The sequence below is a fragment of the Camponotus vicinus genome, unplaced genomic scaffold (genome assembly GCF_025532165.1).
Source record: "Camponotus vicinus isolate PSW18456_S1 unplaced genomic scaffold, iyCamVici1.0 SCAF_9, whole genome shotgun sequence".
In the NCBI taxonomy this organism is placed as follows: Eukaryota; Metazoa; Arthropoda; class Insecta; order Hymenoptera; family Formicidae; genus Camponotus; species Camponotus vicinus.
The window spans coordinates 17,172,685-17,200,201 of record NW_028141981.1 but is presented as its reverse complement, the minus strand read 5'-3'; the positions used below and the strand labels follow the sequence as shown (position 1 = coordinate 17,200,201).

At 27.1% G+C, this 27,517-nt stretch overlaps 2 protein-coding genes across 16 annotated transcripts in view; one reads left to right on the top strand and one right to left on the bottom strand.

Annotated features, from left to right (window-relative positions):
- Sprt (PDZ domain-containing protein sprite) overlaps positions 1-1,265 on the bottom strand; it is a 61,603-nt gene extending 60,338 nt beyond the window's left edge. Inside the window, exon 1 of the mRNA XM_083107947.1 lies at positions 907-1,265. The gene's annotated coding sequence lies outside the window, so the exon portion shown is untranslated. The remainder of the gene's footprint in view (positions 1-906) is intronic.
- Positions 1-27,517, top strand: part of LOC145976673 (uncharacterized) — a 105,773-nt gene that overhangs the window by 25,481 nt on the left and 52,775 nt on the right. For 2 of the 15 annotated variants that reach the window (XM_083107963.1, XM_083107949.1), the window contains exons 1-2: positions 9,626-9,907; positions 11,726-12,114. The exons of 1 other annotated variant lie outside the window; for it this stretch is intronic. The gene's annotated coding sequence lies outside the window, so the exon portion shown is untranslated. 12 more of the 15 variants (XM_083107965.1, XM_083107966.1, XM_083107957.1 and 9 more) reach the window with 11 other exon arrangements.

Below are 27,517 nucleotides of genomic sequence, written 5' to 3'. Positions count from 1 at the left end.
ATTATAAAACATATCTTTACAATGAGGAAACTTGGTAAACCGTTTAAAAAATATTATTTTTTAAAAGCTCAAGAGAGAAAACTTAATTTTTAAGATAGAGAAGAAACTTTTGAGAGAAACAAATACTTTATACAATATTGTTACAGTTATAAGCGCGTAAAGCAAAGTAAATGCAATAAAATAATATTTTAAAAATATTAACTTTTCTTTTGTATAAGAGAATAAAAAGTCAAATTCAAATAATAATCTTCGGCGATTCAATGAAGGCTAGTTGTTTGCTTTAATAGTGCGATTCTTGCTCAACGAATCATTTTGTTTTATATAAGAACAACGATTATAATTGCTACCGACCGTTAAAATGTATGTAAATATTATTAATAGACATGGTATCGTGCTTGCTTGATGAAAGTCCAGTGTAACGTTATGTTTTGTATACGTAAGAAATTTTATGGAAATTTTAGATTACAAGATTATAGCTATTTAAATTTCGTAAATTTAGTAATAATCATTTTCAAAACATAAAAAAAATTATTGAAATTATTAAAAATTTCTTTGCATCAAAGAAATCTTATTTCAAATTTTAAAAGCTATTATTTTTTTATTTAATATATCGCATCTGACACATTCATAGATATATTTCGTCTGATATATATTTCTCAGACAACTTTTTAGAAAAATATAATTAAAGTATGTAAATTAAGAATCCGCATATTGTGAAGAGACTCTCATATGTTATGAGTATCCTCAATTGTACACGACTATATAAAAAAAAAGATCTTTCTCAATTAATCAATGTTTACCCCGAGTCGTGCTCTTTTAATGAACCGAGTAAACAGCAATTGACCCCGAACGTACGAAGACGCGTGCGCTGTCGAAGAATTAATAACCAAAACAAGATAGACTTACCTTCTTTGCGCAGGTCCAGGTATACCGAACTCAAATACGAATTGCAGCCACGTGCACCGAGACACTAATATGTATGCACTGAGAGAAAGAGAGAGAAAGAGACTACACTCGAGAAACAAAAGAATTTCCCGCTCGGCAATTCGCGCCGGATCGATGATATCGTGACGGATGGACGCGCGACGAGCCCGCGTTTGTTTCGAATCGAATTTTCTTTGTTTCTTTTTTTCGATTTTTCACAGCATGTTCGAATCGGATCGGAACTTCGTTGCTCGAAGCCGCACTCCGGTTTAATACGAACGCCACGGCGGATTGAGACCGACTAACCGGCTTTCCGCGTCAGAGCACACGCGAGCCGAAGCTCTCTTGCCGCCGCCGGCCCCTTTAAACCCCATCTCGATGGGGCACCACGGGAACCGACCAGGTAAGTTCCTACGGCCCTGGGAGTGGATGTGCGAGGAAACGTGCCGATTAGTGGGAGACGCCAGATATATATGCGTGAAGGAGCGAGGAGATTAACTAAAGTCGAAATGTATTCGACTTGATTTCATAATCGCGGTGAGCTACATGCGAGACATTATTAAATAATTGAATTCCAGAATTGATTCATCTATAATTGGTGAGATATGTACACGTGGCACGTAGCTGGGATGATTAATTGTTCGTTCATTAGGCGTCCGTAGACATAGAAGATTGTAACGAAATTGCAATGTCAGGATATATTATTACGATACACAGACATGTATCTTTAGAATATGTATGAAATTTATATTTAATATTCTATTTTTTTAAAGTAATTTCTTTTCAATAATTTCATTTATATCACTGCAATATTTCAAACAAATAAATACTTTAAAAATAAAATAAAGATAAAAGCCTATGTATTTATATTTATCTAATTTTTTGATATATTGAATGTCAAATCGTACATTTATAAGAAGCTTAATGATTCCGTAAATAATTGTTTAATTATTGAGTGTTCTACATAATTACCATATCTAAAAAATAGTAGTATGTAAAGAGAACATTTATAAGTACTATGCAGGAATGCGTATTTACTTATATGTTAATTTACTCCATTCGTGAAACGTGTTGAAAAGGATACCAGAAAATATCAGGACATAAAAACGATATGGTCTCATTTTTATAGATTTCATTTGATAGCGGTTGACCATCTTTTTCACACTTTTACGAAAACCTGTTTCTGAATCACATTTTGAAGATGAGCAGCACATAATCGTATAAATCTCAAAGTCATGAAAATTCTGGCGATACAAAATACTCGAATAATGTAAAAAACTCATATTAGAAATAGTTTCAACTATTTTTAAGAGGGCACACGCGATTTAACTTAATATTTAAATGGTTTCGCGGCGGCGCAATTATTCTACTAGAATAAACCGGTTGCTTTAATAGAGTCGTAAAGACTTGATATGAGGATAGTGACACTAATCACCGTAATACACAACTGCCCTTATTGTCTGGTCACGCCTCTCGAGTCGTCGTTCTTGTGCACACGAGCATAAGATCTGCGGACTTTAATCTCAAAAAAAGATAATTAAAAAGAAACTAGTTAAAACTTCATATAAATCTTTCTCTCCTCTTTTTCTCACGTAATCTAATATACTTATTTGAAAAGAGTATTCATAATAAGTGATAAATGATAAATGACAATGTGATATAAAGAGAATTAATATTTTAATTATTCATTATAAAAAATAATATATTTTGTAATTTATATACAGAAGAAATAAATATATTTATAATAATTAATGCCAAATCTTTATACATGTATATATTGGGTGTATAAAATTCTATGTTAAAAAATACATATAAGTAATAAATATAAAATATTACAAAACTTCTTTCATCGAAAAAAATATGTTGTTTATTTTTGTCTGAATATAATTATTTTATAAAAAACTTAATCGTCGAATATTACATGTAAAAATATTAATTATAAAATTTTAAAACAATATTAGACTTTTAGGATCTTATTTCAAAGACATTATGTTATCTTCCAGTTGACTCTTCACGCATGTTTTCTGCGACTGCCAGCTAAAATGTTAAATATGACTAAAGTGAGTCGTTACGCCGGCTATTTGAGGGGACTCATGATTAAAGTATGGATACGTAAATGCCCTCGGGGAGGATCAATTTGCGCTCTTCTCTCGTTCCGCACGAGAGAGCAAGAAATAGAAGAAGTGGGCGAGGAAGCGCGATGGGAATAAGCCGGATGACGATGAGAAATATCTAAATTAACGTGAAGGAGAAGCGTGGCACATGTAAGATTAAGGCTGGCTCGTCCGACATGACCGTTTTGCCCGTACATGATACATCGCTGTTTTATACGAAATAAATGACTTGACAGGATGCATGGAAAGTGCTCTCATATACGGGATATTTTCACAAATCTCGCTTTTGCAATAGAGATAAAGATTTATAAAATTCAAAAAATATATGGCTGATATATGTGTGTTTGAGAAGCTTTTAATTAAAATAATTTTGCTGCAAAAGTGACATACAAAGAGATAAATGACTAACATATATATAAAGAAAGAAATGAAACTTTAGTTTAAAATTTGAAATACGATTTTAATTTTATAAAGAAAATTATATTTACAAGAAAAATCGAGAATTAATCGATAGTTTATATTTAGAATTTTATTTTCAATAATAGAAAAAAATACGTATTTTTAATAATTTTAATTTTAAAAACGTATTAATATGAATAATTTTAATTTTTTGATCGTAATAAATTATATTTTAAATATTTCCTAGATTGCAACTATGAAATGAAATTGTGGCTTCGCATACTTTGCATAATTAATGTGCATGTTGTAGTGCGCACGAAAATTACAAGTAAATTATGAACCGTAAGTTATAGGAAATTTCAACTTTAACAAAATTAGAGTTGGATAGGGTTAAATTGCATTATTGGAAAGTGCTTCCAGCCTTGTTACGAAACATCCATATCACCTCTATGTAAAATAAGATCAGAATAATTAATTAAAGTTTTGTTCTTAAGATATTTTTCCCCCTTTTGTGGTGAATTATATTAATCACAGAATTTAATTTTATCTTTAATTATATATACATCAGTTATTAAATTTTTCAGTTTTTAAATTTCTCACATATTAAACATATTAAATATTTAGTCAGATGGCATAAATTTTACTAAGTGTTTGTCAATGAAAAAAACATTGGGATACAGTTTTATCACATTTAATTCTACATATTTGTAACATAACACAACAAAACAACTTTTTTTTTATGTGAGACAAGAGACACGTTCCGTAATAAAATTATGACAAGTTTCTAAAAGATAATGGGAACTCAAAAAATAAAAGTATTTTTTGAGTTTCCATTATCGTTTAGAAATTTTTCATAATTTTATTGTAGAAAGACAGTTCTATTTTCAAGTTAAAAAGTAATAATTTTCTTTATTTAGTTAGTATTGTTCTCAATGTTTTGCAACGTCGAGTACAATATAGAGATTGACGGAGCTTGCACATATAACATAGGCCAATAAGGGAAAGAGCTTTTTAACCTCTGAAAGCTTTTTCTTTAGATTCTTCGTATATATACATTGTTTGCGGTTCTTTGCGCGATTCCATCTGGTTATACTAAGGCTGGGAAGTTTTAAAAAACATTGCTTGTCTAACATTTTTGAAATTATACCAATGAAATAAATGTTACATGATATGTAGAGATAGCAAATTGTTATTATTTGTCATGAAGAGGAGAATTGTCTAATTTATTTGACAAATAAAAATTTTTTTAATTTATAAAAAAATGTTTCTCTCTTTTATAAAAAAATTTTAAACGTTTATATGTTTTTTGAAAAACGATTTAGATTATAAAATAATGTTTAATATGATGATTATAAAACAATGTTTCGTATAAAAAGCAGTAAAACTTTTTCTTTTGATTTTATTATTAAATATAATATATTTAGTCTTAAAATTGCAAATTAAAAGTATGCAGCATTTAATTTAAATATTAATTACAATATATTTTAACTGTTCTAAAAGAGCTTACAATCAATATTTTAGAAAATAAATTTATACTTATAATAAAATTAAGGAATGGAAAAGTAAGTAAAGCTAAGTAATTCAATTCAAGAAAGAGAAAAAAATTAAATTGTATAAAGTATTTAGACATTTAAAATTTTTGTGAATATATACACGTATGTATTAAAATAGTATCTATGTAATTTTCTATATCATTTTCATTACTTTCCATATATAAAAAGAATTCTAAATATGCTAAAATATAAAATTCGAGTTTGAAATATATATATTTAACGGTAATAGAAAATGTTATTTACAGACCAAGTATAAAACATTAGGAATGGTGTAACGAAGTTGCTAATTATAATGATGACTATAAATAATTATTTTATTGCAACAAACGTAATTATTTCGTTGTATCATGTTTTGTTTTTATTTTGCGCTTTACTGGCAACTAAAACAATTTTATTATGCGTTTAAATAAACGTAGATACAGATATGTCGAAAATTGTAAATTTAATGGATTCTATCGATCATGATAAAATAATTAAAATAAATTATTTAAGTAATGAATAAATTAAGAAAGCATCATATTTTTTGTTATCGTCAAATTTTATTTGTAACAAATTCAATGATAGATTTAATCACGAAAGCAACAATCATTTTTACAATTAAAAAGACATTACATTTTGCCAATTAAATACTCGTAAAATGGAATGAAACACGACATTACGCAATCGCGATGATTCATCAACATTGATATATCACCATTTTAAGTAAATTATTAAATTTTACAGATAACGTTAATTGTGCTTATGTAATGAAAAAAATTTAACGCATGTGATTTTGAAAAATTTTATTTAACGTGCGATTTAAGAAATTGTCGCAACGAATTTCTTTGGCGCGAAGGATAGCGCATTGGATTTCCAATTCAAAGATCACAGGTTCGCTTCTGACAAGAAACGTACAATAGAATATAATAGACCCTCTTTATTTCTGAAATCGTCGGGATCGAGCTACCTCTTTATTCTGGGTTCCCCTTTATTCTGGAAGGGTTACAAACTGATCTCTTTCACTATATGTTTGCCACATAAATGCAACATAACTATGCGTGAATTTAGAGAGAGCAAATAGAAACAAAAATATTCTACACGTATGTCATTGAAATGACAGGATTGAACGTAGAATGGAGAGATAGCTCGATCCCGATGATTTTGAAAATAATGAAAGAGAAGTTCTTTCTGCGTTATTTTGTTTCCGAAACATCGAATTATTTAATTATTATTATCTATAATTATTATTTATATCTCGAATAAATAAAAGAAATTTTTAACGCTTGTGTCATACAAAGAAATAACAAATACAGAAATGAAGCAATTTAATTAGAAAAAACTTGTACTAAATTTAGCCTTTCATATTTCCGTTATATATCACATTTCATATTGCAGCTCTGTGCTATTTTGCTTCACATTATATGTTATCGTATCAACGAGAACGATGTTTCTTGAAGGAGTACCGCAGAAGGTATGCTTCTTGAAAAAACATGTGAGATAAACAGTTCAGTGACGGATTTCAACATAAATGTAAATTAAATGTTTCTTCATTTCTTGAAAAATACTCGCTGTAAAAGTGATTTCATTAATCATGCACCAGCACAGCTCAAAATAGAACTACTTAGAATTATGATTCTCAATTAATTAAGCCTAATGGAGTTTTATTAATTTTAATTTTACACAGCACATCTAGACACAATAAAAAGTCCGTGCACTTTTCACGATAGCTTTGCACGCAAATTTTTTCGCAGATTGTAATACATTTGAACGCGTAGTAATTTTTATAATGCACTGGTATATTATGCTTGTAGCTAGATAAGAGAAAATAACGATTCATACACTGACCTTGGATACGATATAATTTTTTGAACGACAATAAGTTCTAATACGTTGTAAGATTATGATGTTCTTTTAACTGCTATGATAAATAAATCTTACATTACGAAGATATATGTACATGTAATATTTTAACAAATTATACGTAAAAAAGTGGATTTGAGAAATGAGAGAAATCGATCAAATCCTTGTTAAAAATGAATACGTTTGACTTCTATATATTCTGTCATCTTTTAAAGTTTGCTTAACATTCGCGCATATAGTATATGGAAATTATTCATCATGAAAATTATGCCAACACTTTTGTTTCTGCGATTTTCTACGCCTCATCAAAATCTTTATTTCATTACAGTTTGTAACTTATATATTATGCATTACTAGTGAATCTTCATGTATGTATTCTATATGGTACGTATTCTCTTGACTATACTCAACATTCAGATCGCTCAACCTTGATCCAGTTGACCCTATGTGCATACGTTTATATGTGACATGTATAACATTTAAGTCACGAACAGCAACTGTGGTAACAATGTGATATCCGTGGATATTAAAACCAATATTACTAGAAAATTTAGGTATTTAGAAAAGGGTTAGGATACTCACTTTCGATACGAATAGTAAGATACGAATAGTAAATGTATCACTCATATATTAAGAATAAATTAAATTCGAGTGTCCCTGTATATTTTATTTATCAAAAAAAAAAAAGAAATCTTTAACTATCTTTCAATAACGATGACTTATAATTCATTTGCTGCTTTAAATATTTTTAAAATTTTATTTTATTTTTTCTCTGCAAAAAATAAAGACAAAGCTGAATTCATCAATAAAGATAAGATTGGACGAGACAATTGTAGAATTTTTTATTTTTCGTAATGGAGCATGAAATTCATTTTTTGTAATGGAGCATGAAATTTATACTAACGTTTTTTCACTGCAAATCCAATCCGGTATGGTATGATAGAAACGAGTTTTAATTTCGAAGTATCTAGGAATTGCAAGAGTGTTGATACATTCTGTTTCATTCCGTGATTTTTTTTTACGGACAAGCGCATTGACGTCAGCAATTGAACGGTGACAATTCGGTTTTCACATGCGCATATTGGATATTATTACGAATGTTCTCTCTGGTTATATGCTTTTTTATTTTCGCGAAAATTTAACGCATCAGTTAAATTAATATCGGTTAAATATTGCGATAGAAACTCGTTGAAGTATTGGTTTAAATTTTCAATTCGTTAGTATACTTGAGATTTTTTTAAATATAAGAGATGAAGTGTTTTTTGAACGTTATTTAATTAGCTAGCTAACTATACAATCAAAAGTAAACATCTTTTAACAAAAGTTATAAATTTAAAACTCGTTAACAGGGAGCTTTGAATAATTAAATAAAAAATTAAATTGAAAATGTGTTGATGTAAAAATTTCAAATTAATTACCAATAAAGGAATTATAAGATAATCAATCTAAAGCTTAATGATTCGATTGATCTCTTTTCTCGAAAAAAAAAAAATTAATAGAAATTGAAAAACTAAAAACTATCAAACTATTAAACGAAAAAAGTTGAATTAAATTTATATCTATTATATTAAATTAAGAACTCTCAATTCTGTTAAAGCTTTACGACACAACATCCCTGGTAACACGATTGTTAGACACGTGTACATTTTCGGTTCGGCGCACATTCACGGATGGATTCGCAAATGCGAAAAACTCAGAACTTTTCCCGATAGCCTTTTTTGTCAGATCCTGACAATATTCGGTTAAAGTTACAAAAAGTTCGCAACGTAAGAGACAACGGTTGGACAGGTGACTCTCACAGTTTTACGATGAGACTTCCTTATACCTGACGCGCAAGCGTCTAGCACTCTTTATTTAGGGACGAATTTTATGGGCGCATATATTTATTCGCGTCTCTACAATAAATAATTTGTTCACAAAATTTAGTTTGTAATATATTTATTAGAAATTGGAATTTTTTAAATATCATTTTAATGAATTAAATTCCTAGTGTTATATGTATTTATATCGACTTTATTGGATTTAAAATTTTGTGTTTAAATGAAACTGTCTCAGTAAAATTGTCCCGAAAAGTATTACAAACATTTAAATTACAAAAAGACTTCAAAGAATTTTATGAGTTATATTAAAAATACAACAAATGCTGTGTCATAGCGTGCAGAAAATAGAAGAAAAAAACATTCTACATTATTGTTGTATATATTATTATATGTGAACATACAAATTTTTTGTATTATTGTTTAAAGTATTCATTTGCAAATTATAATTCAATCAATATAATTTAATCAAATATGTATAAAATTATGCAACTGTGCTTTTATTGTTAGTATTTTTCAAAAAATTTTATATCGATCTGTTAGTCATATAAATGCTACAAACCTCAAGTTTAACAATTTAAATTAAAATGAATTTCGCATAGACTCAGATATTGGCTTTATTATTTTTGACCTTTAATTATTTTATATTTCGATTTAATAATTTAAATATTCTATAATATCCGTGTATTTTTATTCTTTTTAAAAAGTAAACTTTATATAAAAAATTTCAATATTTTAAATCAAAGTACAAAGAGAGCTTTTATTTAATTAAAAATGTACACAATTATGTACATTTTCATTTTCTTCCTGTGAGAGTCATGTATAAAAAAATTTATACTGATGCTTGTGAAAGTAAAGGACTCATTTTGCTACAGGATCTATGCAAGTATGCATCGGCCCTGGTCACTACCACCACCACGGCCATCCCCGGTAAAGCTACGGGAAGGCAAGCTGAACCGAGGGCGCCTACCGCGCGACAACCCCTCGGCGTTCAGTGGCTGCGCTTCATTCGCACCAGGCGTTACGTATGTGTATTTCTCACATCTCCAGATCTCGTATGCGGTACCGCGGTGTGCGCTTTCGATAAAAACGGATAATCCGCGGGATTTCGTACAGTAAAAGAAACTATCGAGTGAATAATCGATAAAGATATTATCGTCGAGACATATCGCGCGTTTGCCGCCTAGCGCGCGCATTACATCTACAAGAGATCTGATCTTCAAATAATTTTTTGACACTGTCGTTTTCGTCGCATAACGCAGTTAGTGTCGTATTTTATTTTTTTGCTGGTGTATTTGATGCATTTAATAACGTTTTTTTTAAAAGTAAAATTTTAGCTTCATATGTCGAGCTGTCTTGTTAAGCATTAAGATAAAAAATAGATAGCGCTCTTCATGGTGATTTGTATAAATTGTGTCGCGACAAGTGCGTTGAACTTGATTCTTTAAATTTTTTTTATACTGGATAAGATTAGAGACGAATTTCGACGAAAAATGCGATTCGTTTAGAAAATATTTACAGATGATTCGTGAGTTGATAAAATTAATTTTTTTAAATTACTTTTTTAATGTATTTTTTAAATAAGCGATTTTCTTATTTTTTATATATACAGATACACTATTTTTATTAAATATTTTATATTTTTCATAATATTTATTTTAAAATATCATGTGTGACATATATGAAAGACTACACGATTTTACTACATCTTCTATTTTCAATCAATCAAAGCATTTTTTGCAGATACATTTTTGCTATTTCAAATATTCATTATTTGAATGTGATACACATATACACATATGTTGTATATAGAATATTAATGCAGATTGTATACTATAAATTTTGATAGATTTTATTATCAGCGACAAAATTTCATTTACGATAAAATCTTTAGTTTTTATTTTTAAACATTTTCTATAAATATTTTTAATTAAATAATGCACTGTCCTTTTTCATTTTTGAAATTAAAATATGAATCGGTTCAGTGTAAATTGTAATATTAATTAAAATGTTATTTAATTATTATTCTCAAATGGCTTACCGAATTATAAAGATAGAACCTAGCAAAACTCTTTTAGCTTATAACACCAGTTCATTATTATGATGTCCCTTACGTCAGGAAGTGCTGAGGTCATATGTACTGACCTACCTCTTTGACCTCATTTAGTACGTTATAGATATAACGTCACTATCATTGCCATGTATGATTCTCTCTTTTAATTTTCTGTTAAAAATTAATTAGATTGTCTTTTTTAGCCATCAGTGCGAGGGCATATTTAGAGAAAGACCGGCTCCACACATGCTATATTACGCTATACTTTTTAATAGTTCTTCAAACAATATAGAGATCCTCAAATAATGTAGAAATCTTGAAGTTCGAGTCTAGATTTTACCTGATACCTTACTAATATTTGAAATTTTGTTTGGAATTAATCAGAAATATAGTGAACTCTATAACATATTAGACGAAAATCTATCATAAAAAATAGTTGATCCAGTTAAAAAACATGTATCTGTAAAGGGTGATGCATTCTCTATTTCCTAAACATTTTATAAAAACAGCATGATTAGTACGTCATAGATTTTATCGTAGAAAATTTCATATTTTGTTGTGACTAGAAATTATAACTGTCACATATTTCTGGCCATTTGACTCATTTTTGACAAAAATCACAACTAGACACAAATTTGAACCTATTTATGTATATGTAACATACAATGTCTGAAAAATTAAAAAAAAAACGATAAATTTATTGATACAATTTTAGAGAAAGAGAAAGATTATAAAGATATAATATGTATTTGAAGCGCAATAATTGTTTTAATTTTTTAATCTTTCGGATGTATATTTGAATATTCTTAATGAAATATTTACGATCGATTTTTTGAAATATAAAAATTTTCTTAAATTCAGTAATTATATATTCAAATTAGGAAAGTTTATTTGAAATTGTTGTCAAATTTTCTTAGGAAGATATTTTTTTACAATCACATCATGAGGAGCGCTTATCACTTTCGTATGATTATAACGCAGTAAACATGATACGTTGACAATTTAATTTCTGTTTATTTCTTATAGAAGTTTTGTAGCATTTTATTCGCGAATGGAATTATCCAATATGATAAAAAACAAGAGTGTGTGTGATTTTTAGTTCTCGCATAATCGTTTAGAACATTTCTACCGTTGCCAGGATGACTGCAAAAAATCCATGAGAGAACATGGTAGAATAGCACGGTGCGAAATCTCCGGTAACTGGACGAATCGTTGTGAATCCTTTACAGATCGGAAAATATCTAGTGATTGAATGTGCGATATCGAGAAAAACTACGATTGGACCATTGATCGTTATTGATCTGAAAACGCTTTTTATTTTCTTTTGTTCACATTTTTCTTTTGGTGCATCTTATAAAATTTCGATCAGTGACATCAAAGATATCGGTCTCTATCGGAATATCGTTACATCGTGGGTGAGTAACTTTCCAAAGAAACTTGTGATTGTATACATACTATCTCTTTAAATTTTACAGAAATAGCCAATCCCGTTTCAACGTCACGAACGATACCTCTAGGATATTTATTTTAAATATTTTTCTTAATATGCTTCTTACTCTGAAAATAGGTATATTAGAAGAGATGTTGTTTATATGTATATACATTTATGATTATTATTATTTTCATGTATGTTGATTTTGTCTATAAAATTTTATAAGAAAGAAAGAAAAAGAGAAAATATCTTGTACAAAATGATGTAAATGTGTTGAAATTTATAATTCAGGATACTTTTTTTTCGTAATCGTACTTCAAATTTAAATAAATTTGTGTACATTTGACATTATTCTTAAACATTATATTATTTGAAAATTATATTATTGAATATATGTATATGGAGAGTTATTTTTTTATAATCCTATTAACAAGTTAGATAAATACATTGAAGTAATATAACCTAACTATGAGAAAATTATCTTATCTTTTTTAATTTTTCTATGAGACAAAATCAAATTACTTTGTATAGATAATCATGGTAATTAATGAAAGAAATTAAAATTTAAATATTTCTGAAGGTCTTAGTAGATTCGGAGGTCAGGGAAGTCAATCATAAAATGTTCATACGCGATAAGGTTTTGCAAACATGAACATTCTGACGTTCATATGATATATATTTTCTATAATAACGTTGCCATTTGTCAAAGCGCACACTTAGCACGTATCTCGGAATAGCTATCGATTGTCATTTACCTAAATTACGCGCTTTTTATGATAGACTGATGAGGTCAGACATGACTTTTCAGTTATAGCAGAGTATTATACCATACTTAGAATGTCGGCTTTTCTTTTTATCCATTACTTATATCACGAGCAAATAAAAGCACACAAATAATTTTGAACAGAATATATATCTGCGTATCATAATGCGTACATAATTGCTTTTGAATTCGATAATAAATTTTACATGTTATTCCCATAAACTATTTTAAGTCATAAGTAAAGTACAGTTTGCATACATTAAAATCAATATATAAATCAATAATTATTAATTATTCACTACATAATTAATTTATCACAAACTATCCTGAGATTTTGATCTTTTCCAATGTTAGCAAAATTTGTCGTTTGCATTATTGTAAGGGATTTAATTCTACTTTCTCTGGTTATAACGAATTTTGATTTATTACAAGTGTTTTAATTGTTCCTTATTTTAACTGTAAATCACTTATATAAATCTCATGTTTTTCCATGCTAATATTTTATATTATTAATTATTTAATATAATGTCAAGTTTTATTTCAATTAAAGTTTAATTAAAATTAAATTTAATATAAAATTTACAAAAAATTATGCTTGAAAAATATGTTTTGAATTCAAATTGAAATATTTTAATATCAATATTAAATTATGGCGTTGAAAAGATATGTAGTTTATCTGAGATAGCTTGCAGACACTCAAGAATTTAATTAACTCACTGACATTTGAATTTTGTATACGTGAAATGTTCTAGTAAAATCTCGCAATTACCGGAAGACTGTTCTATGTCAGCGCGTAATGTTTTCCCGGCAAATATTAATCTCTTTACGCTTACATAGTCTCGCGTTATTAAATGTTTTTCTTTATCGCATTCGCTGCTATGTGAGAGGATAACAGGTTGCGCGATTTTATCGATGGCCTAATTGAAAACGCACCTCGGGCGCAAATGTACGCTAGTACGAGTTGGCACTTCCGATTTATTACGTGTCAATTTATATCCGTATCCACTGCCTGCATCTCTCACAGAGGGATAGCAGCTTGAACTATTTATAAGGTCAACATCCGATAGATGAATTGCCATTTATTTAAGCACGTCTCTGTAAAGTCGCCGTAGGATAACGCGAACCATATTCGTGCATTGAATATCTGCAGATCATCTCGCAAGCGTTTAATAATTCAATTAACTTCAAACGAAAAAAGTAGACTATTGAATAATATATGATAAAAATTTGGAAAATATAAATCGCATGAACAAATTAATATTATTACAATCAAAAGAATATTATTACAATCTCTCAGTATATAATTTTTACAATAGAGATTTTTAATAACATTTAGAAACTATGAATAATAAACGATTGTATGTGCCATATCACGCATACAAAATTAAATATGTTTTGATAAAATTATATTAGAAATATGAATAAATTAGAGTTTTTTCAAAAGTCAATCAAAATCAAAATCATTGGTATAATTAAAATATCTCTCAACATCAATAATACATATTAATATTAATTTATTTCATTTTAATAGAGGGTAGATACGGGTTAACCGATTGATGATTAATAATAATAGTATAATATTAATGAACACGTATCTTGTGAACATATGATTATCTTAAATAATTCTTATAATTAATTTAACGATGTTAAATTAATTTTTCTACGAGAAATATGAATTATTATAAAAGAACACACTCCCTCCCCCCTCAATGCGGCAAAAGTACAACTTAACTTTACAAGATAAATTAGATTAAATGTTTCGCGGTGGTTTCGTTTTACGATAATGCACTTTACTGCTCTCTAATACCAAGCTGGAATTAATAGGATTATTTCGGACGATTACTAAAAGAGAGAAAGAAAGAAAGATAAATAGAAGCAAAACAGATAAATTTATTTGTATTAATACATCTAAAATATAAATCTTTTTAACTTGCTATTTAAATATTATAGTATATTTCTGCAATTAAATTATCGCAATAATCAGGTCATAATTATATATCATCAAATAGCATTGACAAATAATAATATTAAAAATTAATGTCAAGATTCAGAAGCAAGTAAATTCAAATAAACAAAATAAAAAAAAGAACATAACTAAATTAAATTTTAAATTAATTAAAATAATTTTAGAAATTTTTTAAATAAATTAAAAAAAAATTTAATTTTACATATGTACATACACATGTTACATGTGTATATATATATATATATATACACACACACACACACACACACACACATACACAAACAAATGAAAGTTTTTTGGAATTTTTCATTTCGTTGTTCAGAGAACTAGTAGAACTGTGTTGTTGCGGTTACTGCCAAATTCTAAAGCAATTTTAGATATACATTTGTATGTACGTATTGTTCGTCCTCTTATGAGATTGAGAATGTTCAATCAATTTCACAGTAGAGTCATTCATGTATTGCAACTTTTAACTTGATCCATACTGTAATGGTTTTAAATCTGTATGCAACACGTGTGCCATTGTGTTTATATATTTGCGACGAGCTTCCTTTCCGGCGTTATTATCTCTTTAATATAATTTAATAATTCGAGACTGTTTGAATGAAATGAATTTTATTTATTAATAGACATAGATTAAACTTGCAGAACATTATTCAACATAATATTATAAATAATGCAATATGCATTTTCTTCATAAATCAAAAACATAAGGTAATGTAAAATTGAGATATTATAAAATAATAATTACGTGTTACAAAATAATATATATATATATATATATATATATATATATATATATATATATATATAAACAAACCAAATATTAATTTTAAAACACAGGTGATTTAAAAAAATCATTATAGAACGGCATGTAGATTATTATTTAATAAAGCTTCTTTAAGAATATTATTTAATAGATATTCAATTTAAAAAAGCACTTTCAGAAAGTAAATATTTCGTAAATATTTTAAAAAAATTCGAAATGTCGAAACTGAAAATGCAGGGTAATATTATTATAAATTGATTTCCGCATAAATATCATAATGCAGAAATATTATTTTGTCGAAATATGTAATAATATGTAAATTCCTGACAAATAAAATAATATTGTGAAAATTTGTGAATAAAAATTGAAAAAAATACATATCGAAGAATTTAGAAATAATTTGTTTTTCAAATTTGAATATTTTATTGATTTCGAAAATATGAGTTTTCGGCCTATAATATTTTGAGAAAATAATATTTCTGAATGATATGACAATGCAATTTCGAAGCAATGCAATTCTATATCTATTTCATACCGATTTTTTCTTTAGATACATGTGCTTTGTATCGAAGCCATGCAAAAACTTTGACCTATTTTGTGAGAACGGAATCTGAAATGATGCAAGTCTCTTACTATCCTCGGTTTTGCAGTATATCAAGATAAGGAGAGTTAAGTTTTCATGAGAAAATTGTAGTAATATCGTTAGAATCCATGCCGTTTTTGTAATAAGATGCTGTCAACATTTTGTTATTGTCGGTAATAAAGACAAACGTTTAAGTGATGGGAGATGTGATTAAAATATAACGGATTTTCTCGTCGTTGCAAAAGTACAGTTTAGATAAATTAAAGTGTGGATTCCTTTACAGATGGCGTCTGATCCTACAATAAAGAGTATAAGTATTCAAATGTTAAAATTTTATTTTAACTAAGCGTTGAAAATGGGAAACTTCTCTCGAATAATGTCCATATAATACAGTCTTTATATTTTGACAGCTTTAAATAAGAGCTCTCTTTTAACAGCGACACACTTGATTCACAATCTTAATACACCGCTAATTAAACTTTCTGATTCTTCATATGGTCAATTGCTTCTCGTTATATTTTTCTAAATAAATTTTTATGTATAATTTAGTGCAATAAAATAGTATAATAATATATTTTTAAATTAGTAATTCTTTACATGTAACTTTCTGTTTGCAAAGACTTAATAATTTGCAAATTATGCATACAATAAATCACAGCTAAAACAAGTATTGGTAATATGATTTTGAAATGAGTTACAACTTGTTAGCCTGTAGAAAGAAGATTTATCATGCTTAATTTCTTGCCAACTTATTCAATGTGAATGATTTGGTCATAAGAGCAGGCTCATATATGAGACTATCATTTATATATATAGTTCGAAAATTCTCTTTCCCTCTCTTTCTCTTTCTTAAAGCGAAACAATTGGTTGATGAGATATATTACGATACAAATTTAGTATTGTAAATTAGAACAAAAGATTCTACTACTATTTTCTACTAGATTCTACTACTATTTAAATAAAAACATAAATGATAGTCTCATATATGAGCCTGCTCTTATGACCAAATCATTCACATTGAATAAGTTGGCAGGAAATTAAGCATGATAAAATTTCTATCTCTTTATTCTCTTTATGTAAACCTTTAGCTTCTACGCCTTTTATCATTTGAATTATCCTTGTTCTTCTTTCAGTATACGATACACACACACACATATATATATATATATATATATATATATATATATATATATGTATCGTATACTGAAAGAAGAACAAGGATAATCCAAATGATAAAAGGCGTAGAAGCTAATGGTTTACATAAAGAGAATAAAGAGATAGAAATTTTATCATGAATAATATATATAAGTGCTCACATTTGTGTGTGTTTATTTATAGTATATTTTCAAACAATATAAGACAAAACATACGGATAAAACTTATTATAAAATATGATATCATTGAAATAGATACAAACAATAATAAAATTAATAACACAATATATAAAATATACATTGTTTTATATAATTTAAAATACTATGTTAATTTATTTTTCATTTATATATCACGTTTTTGTCGATGCCATGTTTATATTATTGTTGTCTTTATATTATCTAAATCGAAAAACACAAACAATTTTTACAATTAAATTTTAAAATTTCTTTTTATATATATTTTAAAAAATATCATTTTACATAATTAACTTTATATGTTATTTGCACAGTGCATACATAACAAAAAGAAACTTCCTTATAAATCAATAATTTTTTTACTCTATTTTAATATAAATTGCTTTTAATATTTTGGATATCCATATTTCACAAGAATAACTTACTATTGCAATTTAATTTTATAAATAACTCAGTTTAAATTATATAAAAAATTATCCGAGAAATGGAGAGAGAAAGAGAGAAGAAATAAAAAAAAGATAAGAGAATTTGCATTGAATACACAATTATAATTAAGTTTTTCATAAGTTTTCAGATATACGTGTTCGTCATTTTTTATTTTTTAATTCATTATTTTCAAGCTCAATATAATGAATAATTCTATCTCAGTGCGACACAAAATAAGAAGATATAATAGATGCAAATTATTTATTCTATGAGAACAACTAGTCCAATTCTTTTAATAAGAATTCTCGGAAATGGCTTTTGCACACATAAAACGGCTGTATACGTAAAATCTAAAGAGCCAAGTGTAATTGTATTTGTATACAGACAATGGTGTCACGTACGTGTTTTCCTTCTTACCGGAGTATTTGCATAATTATTCAATGTTTACTTACCGATTGCATTCAACTAAATTAGCATTTTCTAAGATTCATTAGAGCTAAGTAATGAATGTGTGTGTAAATAAACAATAATATTAGCATAATTGATTACAACATTTATTCGTATTTATTCGTATTGTTTGCTTGCAGAAGATTGCTTGTTGCAGATTGCCTCCAATTAACTCAAATTAGATCTTTCCAATCGACTCAGATTACATTTGTAAAAAATAGATATAGGCTATGTATTTAAATGTAAAGTAATTTCTAAAATAATTTAAATGTAAAATATTTTGAGTTTTATGATAATTTTACGTAAACGCGATAAAAAGAATATTTTTATGCAAACTGAGCATTTTTATGCAAAAATTTGATCTCGAAAAAATTTATTTTTTCTATAAAAAGACATATTATATATGCAAATATTCGTAAAATTTTATAATGCTCAAATATTTTTCCTCGCTATTTGCTGGCATCTTAGACGGCCTACTAAAGCTGTTTTTTTTTTCGCTATTTCTCTGCCAGCATGTGCTGCGCTACATTATATTCATAATTTAAATTTACGCGACGGTGATCTTTTTCTTAACGGATAAGTCAGCAGTTAAACCGTGATATATTGGCCGTACCAGCTGCCTCCTAACGTAAAAGCACGAAAAAGCGCGATGGGAAAATTTGTTTATATGTTCTCAAGACAGACTGCCATCGCTGTAAACTTTTTTTATACATAGATCACCGAGGCAAACGAGATCACGTTGCAATATTTGAAAAGTTAAACTCTGCACAGCTTTTATCCCAGTAATAAAAAAATAATACGCATTCTTGTATTTAAATTACTGTACTATATCCTTTTTTAAATGCAAAATATTATTTTATTCCAGTAGAAAAAGTGTTTTAAAAATATAGTCTTTTAATTTCGGATCGCATAAAAATGGTCGGTTGCTTTGACATAAAAGCTATACGTATTTAAATTCCCATTACATATATATTATAAAAACAATCGTGCATTACACACGTGTAATATACACGATCATTATTTTCCGACTATTGCGCACACAATATAACATCAACACAAATAAATAATTAAGATATGTTAAACGCAATGAAATAATTCGATCAAAAACACTTTTCTTGTTTTTCTAGTGGATATCATATCATACAATTCTCATTTTATTAATTGAATTATTATTATATATTTATTATTTTGAAAAAATGTTTAAAACATAAATACACACACCATATACTTAAAGAAGATAAAATACAACGTTACACATCGCGGAGGCTCTTGGCGCTGCCGCTTTAATGTCGCGCAAAAAATTCATCTAGAGCAATTTACTTGGCACTTGGAGTTTATCCCTCTGAATGTTACTCATCTGGAATTAATCTGTGCGACGCATTTCTACGACATTTCGGGCGATCGATAATATCGATTCACTACCGGAAAAGGGTCGTGCTATATGTATATCAGTGTAACGACAATGGTTTGCGCGTCGTGTACCGAGTGAATATGACCTCGTGTATCGTGATGTGGTATATCTACGTGCGGCATGCGACACAACTAGGGCGATGCTACGTCAGATTGGCATTAAAATGTCTCCTCGACGATCCGGCAACGAGAGCACGCCGATTTAAGTCGTGCATCATTTCGCTACAGACTGTAATTATTTGACGGAACGCGCGGGACTTAAATTCTCGTCTCCTGTCGGCTCTGTTTTTGACGTCAACGGTAAAGCTGATGATTCGTTTCGATGTGTGCATACTGTTTATTAACATATCGTTCTTAGAATTTCGTGAGTCGAGAACGTTGCTAAATTCACTTTACATGTAAAATTCAATGCAAGATCAAATAAAAACGAATGATGAGAAAAAAAACAAATTTCAAATTTATATAAAATATAATATTTTTACAACATTAATGAAAAATTAGATTCCATTATATATAATATCAATGAATAAATTAGACTAAAGATAAATCGAATTTTCAATTAAAATGATGAATTCACGTTGGTTAATTTCGCATTGGTTTATTTTAATAATTTCATTTCATATCAGTTATATACGCCAAGAAATGGAATAATTATTTTTTTGTTTCTTTTTGTCAATTATTACGTTTCTAAGTTTCTAATTTCCTGAGTTTGATTTGATTCATTTTCTAATTGTATTTGAAGCTTTAATAATCATTCGTTAGTATTAATTGGGTGTCGTTTTAATCATAGACAGTACAATAATTTACCATCAAAAGAGATAGTTAATATTTTTGAAATTTTTTACATTTCTTGCAGTTGTATATAGAAAAATATTAACTCTTTGAAAAAATATTAACTCTTAACAAGATAAAAAGAATCTATTAATCTTTTTGTATATTGATTCGGTTTGTATTAACTATCGAAAAAGAATAATAATTTTAATTAACATTTTAATTAACATTTTTTCGCAAAAATGTAATTTATTTCACGCATTAAGGAACGCCAATAAGTTTTTGTTAAACTTTATTCAATAGTATTATTCTGGTTGCTTTTAATTTTAAAGAAAGCTATCTTTTTGTATCTTATGGAGTATAAATGGAGATTTAATTGAAATATTTTGTCTTTCTCGCGATACTCGGTAGAGTTAATTAATTAAAGCTAGATTAAATAAGATATTGAGCTATGTTCAGTAAATATTTGTTATTAAGTAAAATGAGTACTTTAGAAAGAGAGTTAAAAGAGAATTAAAATATATAATTTGATTTAATTTAATAAAATATTTAAATCTTTTCTATTTCAAAGAATCAAATTTTATAGAATTCACACAATTATTTATCAATATATAGCTAATAAATAATTATGTATTATATAAATTATGTATTATGTCTTATATAGTAAATATTTATAGTTAGTAATACACGATTTTTTTCATGGAATTCTTATTTTGATTGAAACAGATTTTTTATTTAAAAAATAGAATTGATATCAAATATCACAAATTGATGTAAAATATTATAAACATTTAGATTGCATTATATACCTACATCTATTTTTGCCAGTATATTAATGTTGAATGATGGGAAAAATAATTTAGAGTGAGGCTTAATACTCATATTTTTATATCTAGCATTTCTCTAAAAGCACTTCTTACAAAAATAGTGACCGTTTTGCTAAAATCCGTTTTGGTTTATTTTGAATAAAGTGTGAGTAAATTTTTAATTTTAATGATACATAACATAATAAATTATAAGATTTTGTTTGTGTATCGATATTGTTTTCATGCTAATGAGTGATGAAACAGGAAAAGAGATAATTTTATTTCTCAAAGAAGCGGCCGAAAAAATTGTATAAAATGAGGATAGAAAAAAATAGGGATAGCCTTGGCTGATATTAAATCAGTTTGCATACTGATACGGGGAGAAATAACGATTCACGTATGTCCACATAAGATAGGCCATAGTATCAGTCTTTCATTGTCTTTCATTATTAGCGAGGATCGATCATTGATCGATGTCTTATAAGGTTTGCGACAGCCTTATTTATCCTTTACTCCCTCTTTCTCTTTCCTTTTCTTTACGAGTGCACAATGAAATCAAGTTCCTGTTAGCCTTCTTATTGTTGATAGCCTATAATGCCTTGTATTAGTCACAATATATATAGTAACGTGCCAACTTTGTGCCAGAACTTGGTTGAAACTAAGTAAGAGCGACTTCGCCGCATTCGATTTAGATCTCACGAGTTAGTTACCTACGAAGCGACAACCATTATTTAACATTAATCTAACTTGATTATTTATCAAGGATTTGTCAAAGTAAGCCTCGTTTATCAATTCTAATCCGCTCCTATCAAAACATGATACACGTGTACGGTACACGATACATTTTTGTTAAATACTTATATCTATTTTGTTAATTTTTTTTTTGTTCGGTTAATTAATTTCTTGAACTTCTCTAAAATGGATTTCTCTTCTGTGTTTGAAATTTATTTATTCAAAAGAAGATCCGAATGTATGTTTTATGAATTATTTTTTATTATAATCAGAAACGATAATTTATTGTAATTTGAAATATGAATGAATTAATTTTAAAAACAAAGTTGCGAGATTTACAACTTGATTCAATTTGCTTATGGCTATTACTTGTTTGCCTTATATGACGTTACATATGCGTTTCTATTTAATTATAACCAATTAAGTAAATATTTATTAACAAATATAATTTTTCTTTTCTATCTAATGCATATGATTTGCTAAGAAGATAATAAATAAATTCGTTATAATTCGTAATTATAATAATATAATTAAAAAAGATTTACTTGTTCATTGTGTAATAATATATCTGTGTAATGATATATCTGATTTAATTTTTAATATAATATTATATATATTATTATATTATATATATTATTATATTATGAAAAGTTAGACGACGGTGGACGATTAAAATTTTTAATTTTTATCTTTTCTAAATTTATTCTTGTATCGTATTTAATATTACATCAACAATTAAAAATTTAATATTATATTTAATATTAATATATTACATTTATATATTATGTATTTTGTTATTTATATTAAATTATATTAGATATTTGTACACATAAATTAAGTTGTTTAAATAATTCAAAATTGATTTAGATTTGAAATCATATCTGACATAGATTTAATGTTTGGATGAATATTATCAATTCGGTTGTTTCAATTATTTCGAATAATATAATAAATACTTTTAAGATCTTCTCTAATATGTATATTGGGCGACCTTGCTCTATAACATCTGATTTCAATCATCCTGACATATTGAGACACATAAAAAAAATATCCCATTCGGGGAATAAATTGTCTTTGCGGTTGATATCTGCTAAAATCTGCAGAAACATTTTCACAGATTGCTATGATATTTTTAATGGAAAAGATATAGAGAATACGAAGAGATATTCAACGAAGGGTAAAATCGTTGATATTCTCATGAAATAATAAAAAGTTCAAATGTTCGAATAGTAAAATATGTCGAATAGTAAACTATGTTTGAATAATAAAATACATATATAAAATATGTAAAAAAATATAGCAGTTTTCCTGCAAAAATTTATAAAAAAATATGTGCGCATTTATTTCATGTTATAACACTCTATCGAAGGAAAGGAAATTAGTCTCTCAATATATATTTCACAAACCGTCATATGTAACCCTCCAATAATATGAGTCGCTTTATTAATTGCGTTTAATTATATTTTATGAACGTTTGACGTCCCCTGTTCAATGTTTCGTTTTATACAGGGTCTTTTATGTCATTCGTCATGCTAATGAAAGTTTTATATGCATGTATGCAAAAAGAAAAAAAAATAATTACGACCGTTTTTACGAATAAAAAAGATATGAACAGGGAATTTTTTCTTTCAGATTTATTTTACCGATTTCATCGCGCATGTTACACATAAAAAGATTGTTTACCTGTATTTTATATGATAATGTCTACTATTGCACGAGTATTGCAAATGTGTGAATGCATAGAATATCACGTTCTACAAAAATACTTCATTTAAAAAAATGGAAATTGTATCGATATTGTATATCGTGACTCGAATAAATCGATCTAGCGCATTCTAGAAAAAGAATGGAAAAATATACATGATATATAAATGCATATAAATCTTGTAAAATTTATTCGAATGATTTACTGTATACATCTTTCCAGAGAAAATTTGCGCCGTTCGCAAATTAAACACAACCTGGAGATTAAAAGTATTAAAGATAAAAAATATTTTCATGTATTAAATACATATGTATATATATATATATATATATATATATATATATATATATATGTATAAATAATATATAATATTTAGAAGATTAGTATTAGTATGATATCATCCTTATTTTATACTTATATATTTATACTATATATTTAGCATTAAAAAGACAAAAAATTATGCAGAGATTTTTTGCAGACTTGAGTGATAAAACCATCGATACATCTTTCAAATACTTCCACGTTTTACATTTTTACATAATTTTGATCACGTATAATGCAGAATTTTACGATTGACGAAATTTCAGAGTGAAGATTAAGGATAGTTCTTTTTATTCATGGCACACGCAGACCCACTTCTCTCGAATTTATTGTCGATTGCTATTGGCCGAGAAAAAAAGTAAGCGCCATTTCATTATACGATTGTCTATAAAAGGGATTTTAGGGAGTGTAGATTAAGACAAACTCATTCGAAGGAAATTTTTTTATTCTGCTCGGTTACTCAAGGATAAAATGATTTTGTTACGACTTTAGATTTTTTACTCTCAAGATGTTTCATCATCTTTATAAAACGAATATAAACTTTTGAACATGGTCAGATTGTATTTTTCGATATAATACATGATTTAATATATTTTTAAATTTTGGCTAAAAATGATATTAAATAATATCAACAATCTGCGATTTCAATTTTATGAAACAAATTTTAGGAAAAAATTGAATAAAAGATACTAAACTCATCTATGGTAAAAGTGCTTAAATACTTGTTAAAATAAACTGTTATATAAGCGAATTAAAGTTTTGGAGAGCGATTTTTAACAAAATTGTTATGTTTATGTGATTTAATATTTCATATATTCTTCAACTCTATTTTGAACTTATTCTTCAATATATTATCGCTTAGTAAGTATGCATTATATTTAACTAGTAAAAAAATTTAATTTATACGTATTTTTAAAAGAAATAATATTTATAGTAATATCTATATATGAGTTATATATATATATATGTAAATATGTAATATATATTTTCCTGGAATATGAATATTATATAAAAGTAATCTCTCATCCTATACATATATGTAATGACACTTTGATGTTTCTGATTTATCCCGAATCATAAATTATCATTTATTCATTATATTTATATGTTATATAATCGTTTCATATTTGACAAGTTTCAATCCTTTTAAAAGATCTCTTTGAAACGCATATATTTAGCATAATCTCTCTTCATAATGCAAAATATCGATATCCATTATATGATAGAAGCTGCATTTATCGAGATAATAAGGATGGAATATTCGATTTCATCCCCATGTATATGTATATGGATATATGCTACATGGATATATAAAAATATATTGTCGCATTGTATAATGATGTAATAATATCAATAATCATTTCTTTTCAAAAACATCTAAAATTATTTATTTCTAAATTTTAATTAAAAAGAATAATTTAAAAATATAGAATATAAAAATATAGAAAAAATAATTTAAAATACAATTATCTCAAATCATTACTTATTAATATAATCAATCACAAGAAAATAATTAAAAAAACGATATAACTAATTATTTTCTACTAATTATGTTATCTTTATACAATATTTTCTAGATATTTTAACTATAATCAAATTAAGTTAATAATAAAAAAAATTAGTATTTTTGTAATTTTACATTTTGTAAAATTACATTTATATATGTATAATCTATATATTTTAAAATAATGATGATTTAAGTCATATAAATTTTTGAATATAATTTTTTATTTGATACTTTTATATATAATAACATAGTTATGTATGTCTATTAGTTTATTTTTAATTTATTAATTTTCTTCTTTTCTTATTGTAACAGATTGCAATTGTTTAGAAAGACAAGGTCATGTCATTTCCTTGCTCATTATGCATTAATGGATCTACGTTGTTAAATTTAGGCGTGGCTCGCGAGCAACGCGTGCGCTCATGATTCTCCAGAGAACTTTGCGATAGTATCACCTGCCCTTGTATACTGTATTCATGTCTAAAAAAAAACAGTAATGGTTCTGTTTTTTTTGCACGCGTGATCGCTAGAGAACAAGTTAATCATATCTGGATTTAATAATTCTTAATCGTTGCACAGTTTTTGATATCACATTGCAATATATATTACTATATATAATTTAAAATAAAGTAAAATTTATTATAAGTTAATTAAATTTTTTATACGCTGTCGTGATAAAGAATTTTTCAATCCAACCTTGATATGTATCGATAAATAAAAATTTATTTGTATATCGAAGATTTTTTTTTAATACAGCTTTGAAGTACAGTAAAATAAACTGTAGATACAATCGTCAAAAATTGGGCTTGAGGAATACGAGTATTGCTATAAAAGAGGAACTTCACTTAAAGAGCATAATTTACTCCGCTTTATTCTTTCTTCTTTACTCTTCTCTTCCATCTGTCTTTTCCATCTTTGGCATTCTTCTTGTCGTGGAAAATGGTTCACAAGTGTTAAATTGCAAAGTTTCTTATACATGTTCTCAAAGGATAAGGAATACAAACTTGAAGACGAAAGGTGAGAAGAGATAAATCTTCTCTATTCCGTTTAATTAAATGTGGCTTCTTCCGGATCTTAATCGGAATATTATTTCGCTCGTCTACATTTAACGGACAATTTCTCCCGGTTATTAGAAAATGGCATAATTGTGACTATTCCACGCAAGTGATCGCTTTTAATAATACGCGATTCTTAGATCATGCGACTTCATAATAATTGGAAAACCGCGTGGCATGTAATATACATATTAACATGCATGCGAAATCTATGGCTATTAAACACGCAAAATAGATGTTTTCTATCACGCTAATTTATTAATAGTTTGTTTAATAAATACAGAAAGAGAAGTTTACTTAGTGCAGTTTCGACAAGAGACTAAATATGCGAAGATATAGTGTTTTTCACATGGTGACTTTTGAATAACATTAAAAGAATTCCTGCGATTAAATCTTTGATGCATTTTTCAATTAAATTTTATTCTTTAACTAAATTCACTCTCTTTCTGTCTTAAGTTTTTTATTCTTAATATATATTTTTTATATCGGTAAAGTATAAAGTCTCTCAAAAAATAAAATCTCATAAATTGATGATATTAAAATATTGATCAAAAAATGAAACTTTGTTGCTAAATTGTCTGATTTTATTGTCAGATATTATAATTTAATTGTTTATTTTTTAATATATATTTTGTGTTTATTTTTTTAAATAATCTTTACATTTCGTTTATTATTATTATAAAGTTGCCTTTGACGCGCAATTATTTGTTCTGATCAAACTTAATAAGAAAGAGGATTGCATTATACTGAGAAGAGTATAAGCGCTAGTTGCTAGTATT